At 48.9% G+C, this 21,161-nt stretch overlaps 1 long non-coding RNA gene across 1 annotated transcript in view; it reads right to left on the minus strand.

Moving 5' to 3' along the window:
* The window catches only part of LOC126948015 (uncharacterized), a 340,440-nt gene that overhangs the window by 147,300 nt on the left and 171,979 nt on the right, over positions 1-21,161 (minus strand). The gene's annotated exons all lie outside the window — the stretch shown is intronic.

A 21,161-nucleotide genomic window follows, 5' to 3' on the forward strand; every position in this document is an offset into this window, starting at 1 on the left:
TCCCAAAGTGCTGGGACCACAGGCATGAGCCACGACACCCAGCCGCACAATGCACATTCTATGTCCATATTTGGAAAATTACCTTTGATTGTGAGTGTTTAGCCTCAAGAAAACAGCAAGGCAGGCAAAGTCGAAAGGAGGGAAGTGAAGAGATCAAGAGATGGGAGTGTGCAGCCATTTCGGGACCGATCAAATGTGATGCCTGAGCTTACAATCTTCACATTAATAACTTACAGTTTGATTATAGACTAGAATATTAGTATAGGGAGCACATCTTAAACCCGGAGATATGCTTTAAATAAATAAAATGGAGTATTACCTCATGCAGAAGTTTGTACACTCACGAAATTCATTACTCTAAGAGGCAGTACAATTTGAAAGTAAAAATCAATTCCAAATGGCTTAAATACACAAATGAAGGAATTTTAAGTCACCCAGGGAAACTTGAATTTTGAGGTTAATATCAAGATATGAGAGAGGTAAATGGACTAGAGCTGATCTGGAAATTCTTATGTTTAATAATAAAGGAAATTTTGAACATAAATAAAACTTACGTTAGCTTCTCATTTTCCGCCTTAGTTGGCACTTCTGAAAACATACACCTTATATAATACATTTACCTCTCTCCTTTGAATTCTGAACTACTATCTGCTGCCCTCTCAGGATGTTTTAACCTGGAGTCCATGGATTCTAGGGGGTCTGTGGATAGAATTGTATTTCAGCGTAGTCTATTTCTTCTCCTTGAGTATGTATTTCATTTTCTACATTTAAAAACATGATTCTGAGGAGTCCACAGGAGCTGCCAGAGCACCAGAGGGCTGTGTGGCAAGATGAAGTTTAAGATTCCCTTGTAGGCCGGGCGCGGTGCCTCACGCTTGTCATCCCAGCATGTTGGGAGGCCGAGGTGGGCAGATCACCTGAGGTCAGGGTTTGAGACCAGCCTGGCCAACATGGTGAAACCCTGTCTCTACTAAAAATACAAAAATTAGCCAGGTGTGGTGGTGCACACCTGTAGTCCCAGCTACTCAGGAGGCTGAGGCAGGAGAATCACTTGAACCTGGCAAGCGGAGATTGCAGTGAGCCGAGATCACACCGCTGCACTCCAGCCTGGGTGAAAGAGTGAGACTCCGTCTCAAAAAAAACAAAGATTCCCTTGTAGACCAAACCAGCTGTCTGGGTTTCCCAGGGCACTGCCTTGCTTCACAATTCTGGTAAGGGTCCTGGTTAACAGGGCACTTCCCAGCCTTTGGAGAGACAGGGATCTCGCTCCACTTTGGTGTGGATGCAGAAGCACAGAGACTAGAGTTGAGGCAGAAACGAGTAAGAAGCTCTCCCCGCCCAGGGCCTGTTTGGGAAGGAGGAAGCTCAGCTGCCAGGATCATCTTCCAGGCCCAGAACAAGCAGCACCTCCCTTCCCTGACTGCTGCCAACATGGACTCTCTCTGCAGTTCCACTCCCTGATCCCATCCTGCATGACTGGATGCACTTTCGGACCAAGCACTGGGACAAAACTAAATTTAAAAATTTAAATTAGGCCGGGTGCAGTGGCTCACGCCTGTCATCCCAACACTTTGGGAGGCCAAGGTGGGCAGATCACCTGAGGTTGGGAGTTTGAGACCAGCCTGGCCAACATGGAGAAACCCCGTCTCTACTAAAAATACAAAATTAGCTGGGTGTGGTGGCGCACACCTGTAATCCCAGCTACTCGGGAGGCTGAGGCAGGAGAATCACTTGAACCTGGGAGGCAGAGGTTGCAGTGAGCGGAGATGGCACCATTGCACTCTAGCCTGGGCAACAACAGCAAAAATCCATCTCAAAAAAAAGAAAAAAAATTATTAGTGGGGTGTGGTGGCAGGTGCCTGTAATCCCAGCTACTCAGGAGGCTGAGGCAGGAGAATTGCTTGAACCCAAGAGGCAGAGGTTGCAGTGAGCTGAGATCACTCCACTGCACTCCAGCCTGACAAAGACATGTTCTTGAGAACAAAAGGTTCTTTTTTTTTTTTTTTTTTTTTTTTTTTTTTTTTTGAGGCGGAGTCTCGCTCTGTCACCCAGGCTGGAGTGCAGTGGAGCGATCTCAGCTCACTGCAAGCTCCGCCTCCCAGGTTCACGCCATTCTCCTGCCTCAGCCTCCCAAGTAGCTGGGACTACAGGCGCCCGCTTGTATTGTTTAGTAGAGACGGGGTTTCACCGTGTTCACCAGGATGGTCTTGATCTCCTGACCTCGTGATCCGCCCGTCTCGGCCTCCCAAAGTGCTGGGATTACAGGCGTGAGCCACCGCACCCGGCCAAAAGTTTCTTTAATTCCCTACACAGGCCCCTAGTGACCACCGCCATCTCATTAATAAATGGCTTTCATTCTTGGGCTCAGTGAACAAAATGGCTTGTGGCGTGTGGAACTGAGTGTCTTTACGCTTTTGAAAATTGTACTAAATTCTTGTCTCCAGAGGTTTGGCCCTTAGTCAATGCCTGGAGGGAAATTTATTTGCAAAACTCCCCACTCTCTGGAAAATCATTTGTTCTGGTCAGATTCCTGGAATTCATATCTAGATACTGGGGCGTCTCACAACGGGTGTCTGTCACAATTTTTTCTGCCACTTTGGGTTGAGTTTTCCTCCGGGCGTGTCAGTTCTAAGAATGCTCCTTCGACAGAGAAAACAGAAGCAACATACGCTGGGGAGTTTCTGCTTTCTCTTGTCACCCACCAGCATGACAACACTGACCGCAAACAGCATATCCCCTTTTTTGCTTTGAATATGACTTTATGAAGTCCTTGTACAGGCCTCAGTTCACGTGAGGCTTTCACTTTCTCGGAAGCACACTGCCATTTGTTCCATCTTACATTCCTCTGCGGGCAAAAGCACCCTCTGTTCAGCTCAGGCTCACCTTCTCCTACAGTCACATCGAAGAACATCTGCAACCTTGGGTTTCTTTAAGCCCCTTCCTTCTTTTTTGCTGAATTGAGATTTCACTGGCACAGTGAATGTTCTTAGGAAGTACTCAATTCTTGAGCATCTTTCCAACGTCTCAAGCCATGGTATGTTCTTTTAATTGGTAAAATCCAGGGACCATGTCTAACTGGGCCCCACCATTTCTCTCGCTATTATATACTGGAAGAAGACACAGTTGCTTTCTCCCAAGCTTCCTGTCACTTCCACTCTGCCAACCAATTCCTCCTTTTGGCCAAATTTAGTTCAGAGTGGCAGTTCCCCTTACTACTTCCTCTACTCGCTGGAAGATGAGATTGTCAGCATGCAATAATAATAGCTGACGCCTACTGAGTTCTTTCTGTGCCAGAGGCACCTTTACTATGAGGAAGCAGAGGCACGGAGATGCGAAGTATCTTGCTCAAGTTCACCCATCTGGCCGGGGTGTGGGCATTCGAGCCAGGGTCTGATGCCAGAGCCCAAGCTCTGTTTCTTGCTCTATGCACCTGAAATTGAAGACTCTGATTTCAGCTGGACAGATTTTCTTTATTATTATTACTATTACACTTTAAGTTCTAGGGCACATGTGAACAACGTGCAGGTTTGTTACACATGTATACATGTGCCATGTTGGCTGCTGCACCCATTAACTCGTCATTTACATTAGGTGTATCTCCTAAGGCTATCCCTCCCCCAGCCCCCCACCCTACAACAGGCCCCGGTGTGTGATGTTCCCCACCCTGTGTCCAAGTGTTCTCATTGTTCAATTCCCACCTATGAGTGAGAAGATGCAGTGTTTGGTTTTCTGTCCTTGCGATAGTTTGCTGAGAATGATGGTTTCCAGCTTCATCCATGTCCCGACAAAGGTCATGAACTCATCCTTTTTTTTATGGCTGCATAGTATTCCATGGTGTATATGTGCTACATTTTCTTAATGCAGTCTCTCATTGATGGACATTTGGGTTGGTTCCAAGTCTTTGCTGTTGTGAATAGTGCTGCAATAAACATACGTGTGCATGTGTCTTTATAGCAGCATGATTTATAATCCTTTGGGTATATACCCAGTAATGGGATGGCTGGGTCAAATGGTATTTCTAGTTCTAGATCCTTGAGGAATCGCCACACTGTTTTCCACAATGGTTGAACTAGTTTACAGTCCCACCAACAGTGTAAAAGTGTTCCTATTTCTCCACATCCTCTCCAGCACCTGTTGTTTCCTGACTTTTTAATGATCGCCATTCTAACTGGTGTGAGATGGTATCTCATTGTGGTTTTGATTTGCATTTCTCTGATGGCCAGTGATGGTGAGCATTTTTTCAAGTCTATTGGGTGCATAAATGTCTTCTTTTGAGAAGTGTCTGTTCATATCCTTCACCTACTTTTTGATGGGGTTGATTTTTTCTTGTAAATTTGTTTAAGTTCTTTGTAGATTCTGGATATTAGCGCTTTGTCGGATGGATAGATTGCAAAAATTTTCTCCCATTTTGCAGGTTGCCTGTTCACTCTGATGGTAGTTTCTTTTGCGGTGCAGAAGTACTTTAGTTTAATTAGATCTCATTTCTCAATTTTGGCTTTTGTTGCCGTTGCTTTTGGTGTTTTAGACATGAAGTCCTTGCCCATGCCTATGTCCTGAATGGTATTGCCTCGGTTTTCTTCTAGGGATTTTCTGGTTTTAGGTTTGACATTTAAGTCTTTAATCCGTCTTGAATTAATTTTTGTATAAGGTGTAAGGAAGGGATCCAGTTTCAGCTTTCTACCTATGGCTAGCCAGTTTTCCCAGCTGGACAGACTTTCAGCAGGTCCAAGGATGTCAAGATCTCCCATCAGCATCTCCCCACCTTGGGGTTGCCTTTGTGATAGGGATGGGTCTGTGGTCTCTTTCCTGAGTCTGGTTGTGAGAGCCGGGGTAGCTCTCGCCGGGGTAGCTCTCGCCGGGGTAGCTCCCGCCGGGGTAGCTCTCACCGGGGTAGCTCTCGCCGGGGTAGCTCTCGCCGGGGTAGCTCCCGCCGGGGTAGCTCTCGCCGGGGTAGCTCTCGCCGGGGTAGCTCTCACTGGGGTAGCTCTCGCTGGGGTAGCTCCCACTGCAGTGGGCAGAGATATACCTCTCCGGTGTCTCTTCTTGTCTTCCACCTTTAGCCTTCTATCCCTGTGACCCACGGCCCCACACCCCTCCACTCCTCACAGGGCTTTCTTGGTTACTTCCAGGATGTCTTCATGTTCTCCGCGGACGATTCATGCAGACAGGTTTTTCTTAAACACCTTTTCTTCTTCCTGCCTGCGGACCATCTTACACTCATTGTAGACGTGGCTGGCAGAGGATAATGATGGCCCCGCTGTGGACCATCTTACACTCATTGTAGACGTGGCTGGCAGAGGATAATGGCAGCCCCGCCTGCGGACCATCTTACACTCATTGTAGACGTGGCTGGCAGAGGATAATGATGGCCCCGCTGTGGACCATCTTACACTCATTGTAGACGTGGCTGGCAGAGGATAATGATGGCCCCGCTGTGGACCATCTTACACTCATTGTAGACGTGGCTGGCAGAGGATAATGATGGCCCCGCTGTGGACCATCTTACACTCATTGTAGACATGGCTGGCAGGAGGATAATGGCAGCCCCCGCCTGTGGACCATCTTACACTCATTGTAGACATGGCTAATGGCAGCCCCGTCTGTGGACCATCTTACACTCATTGTAGACATGGCTGGCAGGAGGGTAATGGCAGCCCCGCCTGTGGACCATCTTACACTCATTGTAGACGTGGCTGGCAGAGGATAATGATGGCCCCGCCTGTGGACCATCTTACACTCATTGTAGACGTGGCTGGCAGAGGATAATGGCAGCCCCGCCTGTGGACCATCTTACACTCATTCTAGACGTGGCTGGCAGAGGATAATGATGGCCCCGCTGTGGACCATCTTACACTCATTGTAGACGTGGCTGGCAGAGGATAATGGCAGCCCCGCCTGTGGACCATCTTACACTCATTGTAGACGTGGCTGGCAGAGGATAATGATGGCCCCGCTGTGGACCATCTTACACTCATTGTAGACATGGCTGGCAGAGGATAATGGCAGCCCCGCCTGTGGACCATCTTACACTCATTGTAGACGTGGCTGGCAGAGGATAATGGCAGCCCCGCCTGTGGACCATCTTACACTCATTGTAGACGTGGCTGGCAGAGGATAATGATGGCCCCACTGTGGACCATCTTACACTCATTGTAGACGTGGCTGGCAGAGGATAATGGTGGCCCCGCCTGTGGACCATCTTACACTCATTGTAGACATGGCTGGCAGGAGGGTAATGGTGGCCCCGCCTCTGGGACCACTTGATTGGTGGTGGGTTCCCAAGTGGAACAGTTCTTCTTTGTGGATACCTCTCTAAATGGTTCTGCTCTTTTTCTCCCTAAATTTCAATAAGTTTTGGAAATGCCACATTTTCTGCGTTACTTAAGTAATCTCGTTTTAACTAAATGGCTCTCCAAGGCTGCTTCTCTTCCATAGTCATTGAGAATACATCTCACTTTGCCCCACTTAACAAAAACCCTGCAGTCACAATAAAAACAACAAACACGGAGTTCTTAATACGCGTCAGGTGCTGTGTCTAAGGGCTTACAGGATTGATCTGTTAAATTTTTCACAATTCCATGAAGTAGGTACTCTTATTATCACCATTTTACAGATGTGGAAATGGAGGCACAGACAGGCCACACCACTACTGAATAGGACACTTTTGCTCATAGAACAAAGTCTATGTGAATCTGTTTCTTTTACAAACATTCTATTAATAATTTTCAGCCAGTCCATGTGATCAAGAGGGCCCTAGATTGAAAGAAGTATCATTTCATTGAAATTATTTCAAATTTAGGCCGGGCACGGTGGCTTACGCCTGTAATCCCAGCACTTTGGGAGGCTGAGACAGCAGATCATGAGGTCAGGAATTCAAGACCAGCCTGGCCAACATGGTGAAACCCCATCTCTACTAAAAATACAAAAATTAAGTCGGCGTGGTGGGGGGCACCTGTAATCCTAGCTACTCAGGAGGCTGAGGCAGTAGAACCGCTTGAACCCGGGAGGCAGAGGCTACAGTGAGGCAAGCTCGCATCACTGCACTCCAGCCTGGGTGACAGAGCGAGACTTCATCTCCAAAACAAAAAACAAAACAAAACAAAACAAAAAAACAAAGGAAAGAAAGATTTCAAATTTAGTATTATCAAATTCCACCTATAGGCCACTGTATACTTAGAATCTATTAGCTTCTGGTCCATAATTTGAATTATCATGTTTGTTATCATAATTATGTAGAATTGTAATTTCAGAACAGCTTAAATAGTAATTTGACCCAAACTGCAAATATTCTTCTCACATAACCAACTGTAAGTCAATTCTATCAGTTTCTTATTTTTAAGTTTGGTTTGAGTTTACTTCACCTATAAACATTTACTGTCTGTTAACCTTTCTGCTAATATTTTGAGCATGCTGCAAATATTTCAGTTTTTCTATCTTATTATGCAGTTTTGGCTAACATTTAACTCCTATTCTTTTACGCATTCCCAGACCTAACTTACCCTAAAGTATAGCCCACCAAGAAACATCATCTCAGAATATCAGACACTACTGCCTCTGTAAATAATCCCATTACTCCGTCTCTCAAGTGACTCAGTTCCCACTGGGGTAGTAGACTGTAATTTTTGACTTTTGCCAATTGAATTGCAGTTCTGGTTTCCCTGGGAGCCCGGTAGCTTTGCACACAGGTGCAGGTGATGCAGTGGGTTACAATGACAGCAAGTCTTGCCTTCCGCTAATTCCAGGAAAAAACGTATTTTACCTTTCCAAATCCTAGTACCTCTTTCCCCTGTCTCTCCTCCTTCCCTCCTCACCTTTCTCAGCTTGGAGGGGTTTAGTTTGCTTTTTTTTTTTCCTACTTGGAGAATGAGTCAGGGTTTTGTTTGTGTTTGTTTTGTTGTTTTTCTTTGTTTTTTGACAGTCTCGCTCTGTCACCAGGTTGGAGTACAGTGGCGCCATCTTGGCTCTCTGCAACCTCCACCTCCCGGGTTCAAGCAATTCTCCTGTGTCAGCCTCTCAAGTAGCTGGGACTACAGGCGCACACCACCATGCCCAGCTAATTTTTGTATTTTTAGTAGGGACAGGGTTTTACCATGTTGGCCAGGATGGTCTCCATCTCTTGACCTAGTGATCCGCCCGCCTCGGCCTCCCAAAGTGCTGGCATTACAGGAGTGAGCCACTGCGCCCGGCCCATGAGTCAGGGTTTTTAACTGCAAACAACAGAAACTGATTCTGATTCCACTTGAGCGGGAAAGGAATTTATTGGAAGGATAGTGGGTAAATGTCAGTGTGAAGGCTGGAGATGCAGGTGAGCAAATGGCAGCAGCAAGGGGAGGTGGGCAGCTGCACCCACAGCCGTGGTCATGCCAGGGGGTGGCCTGCTTGGAAAGCTGCATCACTGTGACTCCCTGGGACATCAGAGGCTGCAGCTGCCACCCCTGGAGTGAGGCAGCTTCCTCACATACTTGCTCCATGCCCATGTTTCTTAGCACACCTTCAGACAGTTGAGCCCAGATCATGCAACCAAATCCTAATTTCCGAGGCATAGGCCTCTGTTTCCAACCAAAACCATGCAAGAAAAGCCTCCCCTTAGCAGTAAAGAGGTTCAGATGCTGAGCACCCATCAAACACAACCCCTGCAAATATTGACTATTATAGATTCCAGCTCTAGGGACATCGTCCTTTTATCCCCAAGCAGAAGAAGAGTCATTTCTGCTCTCAAAGGGAGGAGTGCCCCTTCTCCGTAACAAGGAATACCAACTTCCTGCAGTTTTCTGATATTTAACAATATATACTTTATATATTTAAATTATATAATTTTTAAATATTTATATTATTCTTAATATAATTATATTTAATACATTATACTAATATGATATATAATTTAATATAGTAGAATGTATTTTATATATTAACGATCTCCTTAGTAATCATCTCCAATGTGGGGTTAAGGATAATTGTGGCAATTCTGAAATTTGGTTTTGTTTTTGAGACAGGGTCTCGCTTTGTCACCCAGGCTGGAGTGCAGTGGCATAATCTTGGCTCACGGCAGCCTTGACCTCCTGGGTGCAAATGATCCTTTTGCCTCAGCCTCCCAAGTAGCTGGGACGACAGGCACGTGCCACCATGCCTGGCTAATTCTTTTGCATTTTGTATTTTTGTAGAGATGGGGTTTTACCATGTTGCCTAGGCTGGTCTCAAACTCTTGAGCTTAAGGGATCCACCCACCTCAGCCTCCCAGAGTACTGGAATTACAGGCATAGGCCACCGTGCCTGGCCCAGATTATTTTACTTTATTTTATTTTATTTTATTTGAGACAGAGTCTTGCTCTGTCGCCAGGCTGGAGTGCAGTGGTGCGATCTCGGCTCACTGCAACCTCCGCCTCCCAGGTTCACACCATTCTCCTGCTTCAGCCTTCCGAGTAGCTGGGAGTACAGGCGCGCACTACACCCAGCTAATTTTTGTATTTTCAGTAGAGAAAGGGTTTCACCATGTTGGCCAGAATGGTCCTGACCTCTTGACCTTGTGATCCACCCACCTCGGCCTCCTAAAGTGCTGGGATTACAGGTGTGAGCCACCATGCCTGGCCGATAATTGTATTTTAAATAAGAAAACTAAAGCTTCAAAATCCTTAAAATGTAATGCTTAAAAACATTTATACAGATATTAAAGGAATAGTTCAATAGCAGTGAAATATTTTTAATTTGAGAAGCCAAATACATATTCATGAATCACTCTACAGCTACAGAGAGAAACTGCAGTATTTCAAAATAGTATGGTCAAAATACTGTGTCATTCTGTTTAACCAGCTTTAAGATGTTGCTAGTTGCTCCAATACTCTATCTGATTTAGACTATAATAGGAAACCACATGTTTTACATAATGTATTTTCCAAATAACTGGAGAGTATCAGTTTAAGCACTAATCTTTTTTATTCTGATTTTCAAAAACTGTTAAACAAATCACACTACCCGGGGATTATAGATGTGAGCTGCCGCACTTCCCTTTCTTGTGTACTGAGTCTATGTTAATCTATTCTTTTTTTCTGGCGCGATCTCGGCTCATCTGCAACCTCTGCCTCCCCGGTTCAAGTGATTCTCCTGTCTCAGCCTCCTGAGTAGCTGGGATTACAAGCATGTGCCACCACAACCAACTAATTTTGTATTTTTAGTTTCACCATGTTGGTCAGGCTGGTCTCAAGCTCCTGACCTCAGGCGATCTGCCTGCCTCAGCCTCCCAAAGTACTGGGATTACAGGCGTGGGGGATCTGCCTGCCTCAGCCTCCCAAAGTACTGGGATTACAGGCGTGGGGGATCTGCCTGCCTCAGCCTCCCAAAGTACTGGGATTACAGGCGTGGGCCACCGTGCCCGGCCTAAATCATTTTATTTTATTTTATTTTATTTATTTATTTTTTGGAGACAGAGTCTTGCTCTGTCGCCAGGCTGCAGTGCAGTGGTGCGATCTCAGCTCACTGCAATCTCCGCCTCCTGGGTTCATGCCATTCTCCTGCTTCAGCCTCCTGAGTAGCTGGGACTACAGACATGCACCACTACACCCAGCTAATTTTTTGTATTTTTAGTAGAGACAGGGTTTCACCATGTTGGCCAGAATGGTCTCGATCTCTCGACCTTGTGATTGACCCGCCTCGGCCTCCCAAAGTGCTGGGATTACAGGTGTGAGCCACAGTGACCAGTGGTTTATTTTTATAACAACTTTATTGAGATATAACTCACCTACCATATAATTTACACATTTAATGTGTACGAGGCAATTTTTTTTAGCATATTCACATAGTCATGAAACCATCACCACAATTTTAGAACATTTTCATAACCTCAAAAGGAAACCCCATACCCATTACCAGTCACTCCCATTTTCCCCCAAACCCCCAGGCCTAGGTAACCACTAATCTTTTTTTTTTTTTTTGAGATGGAGTCTTGCTCTGCCGCCCAGGCTGGAGTGCAGTGGCACAATCATGGCTCACGGCAAGCTCCACCTCCCAGGTTCACACCATTCTCCTGCCTCAGCCTCCCGAGCAGCTGGGACTACAGGGGCCCACCACCACGCCTGGCTAGTTTTTTGTATTTTTAGTAGAGACAGGGTTTCACCGTGTTAACCAGGATGGTCTCGATCTCCTGACCTTGTGATCCGCCCGTCTCGGCCTCCCAAAGTGCTGGAATTATAGGCGTGAGCCACTGCACCCGGCTGGTAACTACTAATCTTTCTCTCTCTACATATTTGCCTTTTCTGGACAACTCATATAAATGAAATCATGTATCATGTGATCATCTGTGACTGACTTTTTTCACTTAGCATAATGTTTTCAAAGTTTGTTCCTGTTGTAGCATGTATCAGTACTTCATTCTCTTCCACGACTGAAAAATGTTCCACTGCATGGCTGGATGCAGTGGCTCACACCAGTATTCCCAGCACTTTGGGAGGCTGAGGCGGGTGGATAGCTTGAGCTCAGGAGCTCGAGACCAGCCTAGGCAGAAACCCCATCTCTACCTGTGGTCCCAACTATTGTGGAGGCTGAGGTGGGAGGATTGCTTGAGCCCAGGAGGAGTTTGCAGTGAGCTGAGATAGCGCCACTGAATTCCAGCCTGGGTGACAGAAGGAGACCCCATCAAAAAAAAAAAAGAAAAAAGAAAGAAAGAAAAGAAAGAAGGAAAGAAGGAAGGAAGGAGAAAGAAAGAAAGGAATTCCACTGCATGGATATAATGTATTTATCCACTTGTTAAGTTGATGGACATTTGGGTTGTTTCTACTTCTCAGTAATCATGACTGATGCTGTTCTGAACATTCATATTCAGGGGTTTGTACAGCATGTCTTCCTTTCTTTTGGGTCTCTAGGAATGGAATTTGTGAGCCACCTGATAACTCCATGCTTTTACCTTTTGAGGAGCTGCCAGACCCCCTTTCCAAAGTCTCTGCACCATCTGACACTCCCACCAGCCATGTATGAGGGTCCCAGTTTCTCCACATACTTGTTATTATTTGACCTTTTGATCCTAGCCATCCTAGGGCATATAAAGTGATATGTCATTGTAGCTTTCTTTTTTGGGGTTTTTTAGACAGGGTTTCACTCCCGTCACTCAGGCTGGAGTGCAATGGCACAATCTCGGCTCACTGCAACCTCTGCTTCCTGGGTTCAAGCCAGTCTCCTGCCTCAACCTCCCAAGTAGCTGAGATTACAGGCATAGGCCACTATGCTCGGCTAATTTTTGTATTTTTTGTAGAGATGGGGGTTCACCATGTTGGCCAGGCTGGGCTTGAACTCCTGGGTTCAAGCGATCCATCCACCTCAGCTTCCCAAAGCGCTGGGATTACAGGGATGAGCCATAGCTCCTGGCCTCTCATTGTAGTTTTGATTTGCATTTCCCTGATGACAAATGATACTAAGCATCTTTTCATATGATTACTGGCCATTTGTATCCTTCTGCAGAAATGTGATAACACCCTTTGCTCATTTTAAAACAGGGTTATTTGTTTATTATTGAGTTGAAGTAATTCCTTCTTTTGAGTGTCAGTGACTGAGGTTCACTGTGACACAGAGGGGCTCTCCTGGACAGCTGTGGCAGACACTCCATATTAAAAGGCAACATGATGCTGTCAGGAAGAACAAAAAAGCAATTATAAAAACATGTTGGGCCGGGCGCGGTGGCTCAAGCCTGTAATCCCAGCACTCTGGGAGGCCGAGGCGGGCGGATCACGAGGTCAGGAGATCGAGACCATCCTGGCTAACACGGTGAAACCCCGTCTCTACTAAAAAAAATACAAAAAACTAGCTGGACGAGGTGGCGGGCGCCTGTAGTCCCAGCTATTCGGGAGGCTGAGGCAGGAGAATGGCGTAAACCCGGGAGGCGGAGCTTGCAGTGAGCTGAGATCCGGCCACTGCACTCCAGCCCGGGCGACAGAGCGAGACTCCGTCTCAAAAAAAAAAAAAAAAAAAAAAAAAAAAACCAAAAAAACATGTTATTACATATTTATGCACCTTTTTTCTCTCTCTTTGCTATCTATTCTCACAGCTGTAAATATGAATTATTTCTCTAGGTAGAAGCCAAGAGTAAGTCAGCTTCTCCCAAGAATGAGTTGCCTGGGTTTTGAGACAGTTTTCTGCCATACTTTGGGTAATTGTAGTCGCTAGGAGTCTGACTTCTGAGGGCATTAGGTGCCATTTGCCGTAAGTGGAGACAGTAGGTTGAAGAGGGTGGGACTAACTGGGGAAAGTTTTGGGGAGGTGAATCTTTAGTGAAATCTCCAAGAACACAATGGTGAGGACCTGGCAGAGTGGAGGAGATTTTAAGGCTGGGGTAACTGAGTAGTGGCGTCTGGGCACTGGGTCCTGTAGAAGCGAATTGGCAAGATGAATGAGCAGGGCATCACTGGTGTGACTGATCTTGGTCAAGGCGGTGAGAAGTCGTGAAGAGACAGGGTCTGCATGGGAGCAGTGGAAGGTCTAAAATTCAGCCTTTGAGCCCAGGGCTAGGCTTATGCTAGTAACTGGTTCTGATAGGTTAAGCTTCCTCTGGTTTGCTGGTGTGAGAAGAAAGAAAACCTACTCCTCCCTGTTTCCGCCTCACCAGCTTCCCCTCCTCGGCCAACCCCACCCTGCCCCCAGCCCGTGTGGCTAAACTGCCCAACTGACAATTAAAACCCACACCTCCCAACAGACCTCGCACCACCCAGAAGCCCCAGTCCCCACCATTCCTTCTGCTCCCCGGCTGAGAGTCGCTCCAGCCAATCACCTTCCAGGTGCAGGGCGACCGCTGCAGGGCCTCTGCCTCTTCGGGGGCCTCTCCCCCTCGCCTCCCCTGATTGTGGCTGAACTGTCACCACTTGATAGCAAACCACACTTGACACAGGAAGGAGAACAGGGCCCATCGCCCTGGGCCTCCATGAAATCAACAAGGGCGCGTTCCTCCCACCGCAGACGCTGCTGAGCCTCCCGCCCTTCCTTCCGGTCGCTCTGGGTCTCGCGAGGCCCCGCAGGGAGCCTCTGGTGGTCTCGCGAGGCCCCGCAGGGAGCCCAATGGTGGTCTCGCGAGGCCCCGCAGGGAGCCCAATGGTGGTCTCGCGAGGCCCCGCAGGGAGCCTCTGGTGGTCTTGTCCTTCGCTGTTACGTCTTAGGACAGCGAAGGGAGAGGAAGAAAAAATCTCTTTTTCTTACTCTACTTACAACTCCTTTTTTTCTTCCAACTCCTTTTTTGTTCTTCCTGACAGCATCGTGTTGCCTTTTAATATGGCGGCACGTGGGCGGGAGGTGAGTCTGGGGCCCTCTGACCTCTGCTTTGTGGCAGTTCTCACCTTGCCCCGCTCGCTGCCGACGCGCCTTTTGGCTGGGTTCGCTCTTCCTCCTCTCCCGCGTCTCAGGAACCTGCCGCTGACCCCCCAGCCCGCGCCCTCCCGGTTCTAGGAATCCACCACTTTCTTGCTTTTGCTTGGGTATCTGGCGGAGGGGCCGTGGGGCCGAGGAAAGAGCAATGAGGGAAGCTCAAAGCCAGAGTCGGCTCCAGTGAGGAGCTGCCGGAGGGTGTTCAAGTTTTTGCAGAGTGAGGAGCAGAGTGATGGGTATAAAGTCAGAGGGAGCAGGGAAGGGCCCGGATCATGCAGGGCCTTGAGCCTGTGGTAAGGACTCTGGGATTTATATTCACCAGTTATGAAAAAGGACTTCTCGGCCGGGCGTGGTGGCTCACACCTGTAATCCCAGCACTTCGGGAGGCCAAGGCGGACGGATCGCCTAAGGTCAGGAGTTCGAGACCAGCCTGGACAACATGGTGAAACCTCGTCTCTACTAAAACTACAAAAATTAGCCGGATGTGGTGGTGCACACCTGCAATCCCAGATACTTGGGAGGCTGAGGCAGGAGAATCGCTTGAACCCGCGAGGTGGAGGTTGCAGTGAGCTGAGATCCTGCCATTGCACTCCAGCGTGGGCAACAAGAGTGAAACACTGTCAAAAAAAAAAAAAAGAGAAAGAAAAGAGAGAAAAGAAAGAAAAAAGAAAAGACAGAGGACTTGTCAGTGACCACAAATGAGTAAGTCCTCAACCTCTGCAAGGGCTCTAGAGCAAATGACACTTTAGCCTTCATTCATTTAAGAAACCTGTGCCTAGGCCCTACAAGGTGCTAGACTAAGTATTCTTGGGGATACATACAAATATGAACAAGCCAGAGGCCCTCTCTGACAGGACTCGCTGACCAGGGGGAAGGCATAACTGCACAGATGAGCTGCGACGCCCCATGGGAAATGCTGGGCAGAGCCAGCAACAAAGTCCTGTCGAGGCACAAAGAGAGGCTGTCATCCCCCTGCAGCCTCCTCCTTGGCATGGCCTCATTTTCCTTGTCGGATCCTTAGTGTCCCACCCCGTGCCAGGTCCCACCCCAGGAGGGTCCAGTGCACACTTCCAGAAAGTCGGGGCTGCACTGCCCCAGCGGCTGTGCCCTTTGTGCTCTCCCCGTCCCAGGACTCTCCCAGCATCGCATGCCCATTTTCCCCATGGTCCTTTCTGCCCTAGACCAGACTGTGGTTAGTCATGGGTGCCCCTTCCCCTCGCTGTCCCACTGCACGCCCTGGCACGGACAGGACACTTCCATGTCGTCTTTGCACCACCTGAACTCTGATCATAGGTTGATACTGTCGGTGTTTCAGGACAGGAAGAGGCAGTGTCCCCACCGAGGTCAGTCACCGGAGTCAGTGGCTGAGGGAGGCCGTGGGCAGCAGGGAGCCAGAGGAGTTGATCTCAGGATTGGAGACCGCCGCTTCCTCCAGGAGGAGAAAACCTGCCGGGAAAAGCCCCCAGCCCCACCCCCACCTCCGCACTGCCTTCGGCCTCTGCATTGACCCCTCCACTTCTCCAGGACAGGCATCATGAGGCGTTGAATGGTACCAGTGTGGGCGGTGGGCTCTCCTCTTTCCGGTTTTAATTCTTGGTTCTTAAAAACTCCGTTCCAAATGAGGGAAATGAAACTACTGAACACTCTCCCCCAGTAGCCAGCTGACGTGGGGCGAGAGAACAATTCCCAGTTAAGGCCCCAAAGGAAATCCCCTCCCTGCCATGTGCTGAGGCTGGAGAAGTGGGGGCTGGAGAAGTGGGGGCTGGAGAAGTGGGGGCTGGGAGAAGTGGGGGCTGGAGAAGTGGGGGCTGGAGAAGTGGGGGCTGGGAGAAGTGGGGGCTGGGAGAAGTGGGGGCTGGGAGAAGTGGGGGCTGGAGAAGTGGAGGCTTGAGAAGTGGGGACTGGGAGAAGTGGGGACTGGAGAAATAGGGGCTGGGAGAAGTGGGGGCTGGGAGAAGTAGAGGCTGGAGAAGTAGGGGCTGGAGAAGTGAGGGCTGGGAGAAGTGGGGGCTGGAGAAGTAGGGGCTGGGATAAGTAGAGGCTGGAGAAGTAGGGGCTGGAGAAGTGAGGGCTGGGAGAAGTGGGGGCTGGAGAAGTGGGGGCTGGAGAAGTGGAGGCTGGGAGAAGTGGGGGCTAGAGAATTGGGGGCTGGGATAAGTGGGGGCTGGAGAAGTAGAGGCTGAAGTGGGGGCTGGAGAAGTGGGAGCTGGGAGAAGTGGGGGAGGCTCTAGCTCCCTGCTGAGCCAGGCCCCGCCACCAAGGTGAAGGACCTGTCTGTGGCCAGTAGCTGAGAGCCCACAGCACAGTGGAGAACCCGAGGCAGGAGTGAGAGGACCATGATTTAGCCCCGGATGAGCCACCAGTTCCAGGTCCCATGGCTCCGCTGCTTAGGTGCAGTCCAGATGCTCCTCTCTCACAGACCCCTCTGGAGTGCGGAGCAGCCCCAGCTCCTCCCACAGCTCCCTTGCACACTGAGCTGTGTCTCCTCTCACAGTCTGGCTGTAGCCCCCCACCCCTGGTCTCAAATAGGTTACAATCTGGAAAAGCAGTCAGGGGTGGGGGTCAAGGGCAGAAGCTAAGGCTCCCTTTGATCTTCTTGGGAGGCTGAGAAGTCCCACAAGTGACAAACTCTTACGAAGCTTAGTTTAAGAAAGAAAAGAGATCCCCACACCTGCAGAGGGCAGCAGCTAGAGAATTATTACAGACAAAGCGGGTTGACCGCCATCATTCCTTCCTTCTTCCCTCTCTTTGTTTCTTTTCTCCTTTCTTTCTTTTTTTTTTTTGGAGATGAAGTTTCACTTTTGTTGCCCAGGCTGGAGTGCAGTGGCATGATCTCGGCTCACTGCAACCTCCACCTCCCAGGTTCCAGCAGTTTTCCTGCCTCGGCCTCCCGAGTAGTTGGGATTACAGGCATGTGCCATCACGCCCAGCTAATTTTTTGTATATTTTTTTTTTTTTTTTTTTTTTTTGAGACGGAGTCTCGCGCTGTCACCCAGGCTGGAGTGCAGTGGCCGGATCTCAGCTCACTGCAAGCTCCGCCTCCCGGGTTCACGCCATTCTCCTGCCTCAGCCTCCCGAGTAGCTGGGACTACAGGCGCCCGCCACCTCGCCCGGCTAGTTTTTTGTATTTTTTAGTAGAGACGGGGTTTCACCGTGTTAACCAGGATGGTCTCGATCTCCCGACCTCGTGATCCGCCCGTCTCGGCCTCCCAAAGTGCTGGGATTACAGGCTTGAGCCACCGCGCCCGGCCAATTTTTTGTATTTTTAATAGGGATAGGGTTTCACTATGTTGGTCAGGCTGGTCTTGAACGCCTGACCTCAGGTGATCCACCCACCTTGGCCTCCCAAAGTGCTGGGATTACAGGTGTGAGCCACTGTGCACAGCCTCCTCCTTTCTTTGAGCAAATAGTCACCAAGCCCCTTTATGTGCATAAAACACTATATTTTTTGGAATAACACATGACCCCTGCCTCCAAAACTTTGTAGTAGGCCAAGCATGGTGGCTCACGCCTGTAATCCTAGAACTTTGGGAGGCCAAGGTGGGTGGATCACCTGAGGTCAGGAGTTCAAGACCAGCCTGGCCAACATTGTAAAACCCCATCTCTACTAAAAATACAAAAAATTAACTGGAAGTGGTGGCAGGTGCCTGTAATCCCAGCTACTTGGGAGGCTGAGGCAGGAGAATTGCTTGAACCCAGGAGGTGGAGGTTGCAGTGAGCTGAGATGGCGCCATTGCACTCCAGCCTGGGCAACAAGAGCAAAACTCTGTCTCAAAAGAAAAAAAAGTTTGTAGTGCAGTTGTGGAAACAAGACAGAAGTCCAAAGAATTAAATCACAATACAAGAGATGTCATGAGGCCGGTGGATACTGGGGACGGTGGCACCATGTGTTCAGAGGACAAGGTGGCAATTGCAGTGGGGAAGGCTTCATGGAGGAGGGAAGTCCAAGCCATGCCTCTGGGATGCGGAGGGTTGGGGTGGGCAGAAGAGGCCATTCCAAAGAAGGGAACCCTCTGCCAGAGAGACTGGAGAGTGGGAAGCGTTTGTTCTGTGTTCGGGGAAATAGTGGGCAGCCCGGGCTGGGGGAACCCACCTGCAGGTCATGTGTGCAGTGATGGTGAAGTGTGGGCGGTAGTCGTGAAGAGAGGCTGGAGGCGAGCTCAGGCTGAATGAGGCATCTGGACTTTCTCCTCCAGCCAGGAGCTGCCTGGTTTGTTGCTTTCACTTTGGATCTCAGAGATGCTGCTGTGCTGCTTAATACTGTACTTGCTTTATTCCTGTTGAGTGGAATAAAGCAAACACCCTAATATGTGGAGCACGCTCAAAGAAAGAGGCACATGGCCCCCCAGAAATTCTCGTGATCCTGTGGAGGGGTGAGCTTGGCCAGGGCAAGTAGGCCGGATGCACCAGGGTTGCATTGGACAAGAAGCACTCTGGTCTCCTCTGCCTCGAAAAGCACAGTGAGCGGGGAGCCCAGAGCTCACGACCAAGTAGGAGGATCCAGAGCTGTGCAGTCAGACTTCCAGCCTTGCTGGCATGTTCTGCTTTCAACTGGAATCTGCGCCGGTTTCAGCTGGACGTCCAGGCTTCCACCCACTGAGCCAGCGTGCTGCTAGACTAGCGGAGGGCTGCTGGTGTTGCCAACCAACTGGCTTGTCTCTACACATCCTTCAAGACCACTGGGGCCGGGTGCGGTGGCTCACACCTATAATTCCAGCACTTTGGGAGGCCGAGGTGGGCAGATTGCTTGAGACCAGCCCAGACAACATGGTGAGACCCCTGTCTTTACTAAAACTACAAAAGACATGGTGGTGTGTGCCTGTGGTCCCAGCTACTCAGGAGGCTGAGGTAGGAGGATCACCTGAGCCCAAAGGTTGAGGCTGCAGTGAGCCTTGATTATGCCACTGCACTCCAGCCTAGGCAACACAGTGAGACCCTGTCTCAAAAAAAAAAAAAGAATTAAAAAGAATAAAAAAGACCATTGGTTTACTAGAATTTTTTTTGAGGGGTAGCAGCTGCCTTTCTCAAAAGAAATTCTATGGAGAACCCCAATGTATGAAACATATCAAAGTGGAATTACTGGGATGCGGAGGGAATGGGGTACCTGGATCCCACCTGCCAGTCTTTAGGCATTCATGAGGAACCCCTGAACCTGCTGAAGCCTGTAAAAGGGCTTAAGCAGAGTGTGAGATGACCCAATGCACATTTTAGAAAGATGCCCGTGGCTGCTGGGTAGAGCCGACATTGGAGAGGGACGCGATTAGGGGTGGGGAGCCAGTTTCAGGAGGCTATGAAAGTGGTCCAGACGTGAGCTGATGAGGTCTAGACCCAGGGCAACAGCCTAAGGATGAAGAGCAGGGTTGGATTCCAGAATCCAACATTTCTGAGCTAGAAGCAGCAGGAATTTCTGCTCAATTGGATATAAAGGGTGAAGGCTGTGAGGGCTGGGCTGCCTGGGCTGAAATGTACTGTAAAGTGTGACAGCCGTACAGGAGAGAAACTGCTGGGACAAAGGATAAGAGTTGAGTTTGGGGCCAGGCACAGTGGCTCATGCCTGTAATCCCAGGACTCCGTGAGACTGAGGTGGGCGGATCACCTGAGGTCAGGAGTTTGAGACCAGCCTGACCAACATGGTGAAACCCCATCTCGACCAAAAATACAAAAATTAGCTGGGCGTGGTGGTGGATGCCTGTAATTCCAGCTACTTGGGAGGCTGAGGCAGGAGAATCACTTGAACCTGGGAGGCAGAGGTTGCAGTGAGCTGAAATCGCACCACTGCTCTAGCCTAGGTGACAGAGTGAAACTCTGTCAAAAAAAAGAGAGAGTTGAGTTTGGGATACATCATGTTGTGGCTCTGGGACATACAGTAGTTGATTGACCAGTAGAGAGTTAAAAAAGCAAGTCTGGATCTTCTGGATCTTCTCTTGTGGGAGAGAATGTTGGAGCTAGAGATTAAAATTGGGGAGTTATCAACAGATTGGTAGACACAAAAGACATGGAGTAGAGAATGTGCATACTGGAGAGAAAGAGGCCTGAATCAGGCACCTGGGTTTGTGACAATTTGATCTTTATTTAGCTTTTTCACTGGTGTCATTGTTATTACCATTATGAGAGAATATTTTATTTTTTAAATTATTTTTATTTTTTTAAACACATGGTCACACTGTATCGCACAGGCTGGAGCGCAATGGCGTGATCTTGGCTCACAGCAGCCTCAACCTCCCTGAGCTCAGGTGATCCTCCCACCTCAGCCTCCCAAATAGCTGGGACTACAGGTACGTGCCACCAGGTCTGGCTAATTTTTAATTTTTTTGTACGTACAGGGTCTCAGTATGTTGCCCAGGCACTCAAGAGGTCTGCCTGCCTTGGCCTTCCAAAATGCCAGGATTACAAGCCTGCGCCTCTGTGCCCGGCCATGAGTGAACATAGTAGAAAGCAGAGACAATGTGCCGGATGTTTGGAGTGAAAAGGACTTGCTCCTGTTCTCTTAGGATGGACAATGCTACACACAATCATAAATCACAGGCTACAGGAGAGGCACCCAATCCTGCAGGACACTTCAACGTTCCAGATTAGAGGGGGAACGAGAGATCAGAGCTGGAGGTCCCTTTTCTGAGCCCCTGAGTGTGGTGGTCCACGCCACTCACTCTGCATGCAGCAGACACTAAATATTTCACCTTCTCTAGACGACAGCAGTTCCTCAAGACCAGGAGCGCTGGGATAATGCATATAAAGCTCTTAGCACAGTGTCTGGCGCCCCTTCGATGATGGTTATATTATCAATTTTCTTATTCCTTTGAATTACTGGCCAGAGCTGGCAGGGAACT

This window comes from Macaca thibetana, chromosome 2 (genome assembly GCF_024542745.1).
Source record: "Macaca thibetana thibetana isolate TM-01 chromosome 2, ASM2454274v1, whole genome shotgun sequence".
NCBI lineage: Eukaryota > Metazoa > Chordata > Mammalia > Primates > Cercopithecidae > Macaca > Macaca thibetana.